General features: G+C 36.0%; 1 protein-coding gene across 1 annotated transcript in view; it reads left to right on the top strand.

The window, feature by feature from the left end:
- Positions 1-813, top strand: part of LOC107754419 (homeobox protein cut-like 2) — a gene marked incomplete at its 5' end in the record, with an annotated part of 33,653 nt that overhangs the window by 21,148 nt on the left and 11,692 nt on the right. The window lies entirely within an intron of this gene.

Genomic DNA, 813 nt, shown 5'->3' with positions numbered 1-813 from the left:
GATTGACTGTTTTGAAACTTATATGGTAGTTACATAGCACCTAGACCTCAGTTATCATTAAAAAAAAAGCCTGGAAATTTCAGTTTTGACAATATGGGACCTTTAAATTATTTTGATATTATAAATATGAATCATTTATTATTTTATTTATTTAATATAATAATTTTAATAAATAGTAATTATTTGTCAACACATGTGCTAGTTTGGCTGTTATGGTGTGTCTTGCGCACCACTTTTTAAAGAATCCATGTCAAGTTAAAGTCACCATGAAATCAAAATTGAAAATTCTTATTTTTTAATGGAATACTGTAGTGTTTATTATAAATAATTTATCCGTGCACTTCATTATTATTTAAAAATTCATGTGCCCTCGTAATCTTTAATCAAAAACGTTAACCTCCCCTCCCCCTCAAAATGACTCATCTTCTCTTCCGGTCACGAGCTATGGCGCAAGGGCGGAGCTAGTGACGTGAGGGGTAAACGACAGGGGGAAAAGCAGAAGCTGATGCTTCACTTTATAGCACTGACACGACTCATGAGGGAGTACATTACCCCTAAACATTGAAAAGATATTAGGATATTACGACAACATTACTCTTAGGACATCGCAAACTAATTTTTTTCATGAATATGACTTAACCTGATGGAGGACACGCTCAGTCATTCAGGCAGTCTTCTCTCTCGCTCGCTCGCGCCGTTTAGGCATGTTTTGTGCCGTTGATCGTCGTCGTCATACTTAATAAATAAAACATTTATTCATGCTTCGGTGTCAGCTGTGAATCCAGTGGAGAGAAATCCCCCCACAACTAACTG

This window comes from Sinocyclocheilus rhinocerous, unplaced genomic scaffold, assembly GCF_001515625.1.
Source record: "Sinocyclocheilus rhinocerous isolate Xijiao unplaced genomic scaffold, SAMN03320098_v1.1 scaffold1223, whole genome shotgun sequence".
Classification (NCBI taxonomy): domain Eukaryota; kingdom Metazoa; phylum Chordata; class Actinopteri; order Cypriniformes; family Cyprinidae; genus Sinocyclocheilus; species Sinocyclocheilus rhinocerous.
The sequence above is the reverse complement of the archived record's forward strand: the minus strand, read 5'-3'. Positions and strand labels throughout refer to the sequence as shown.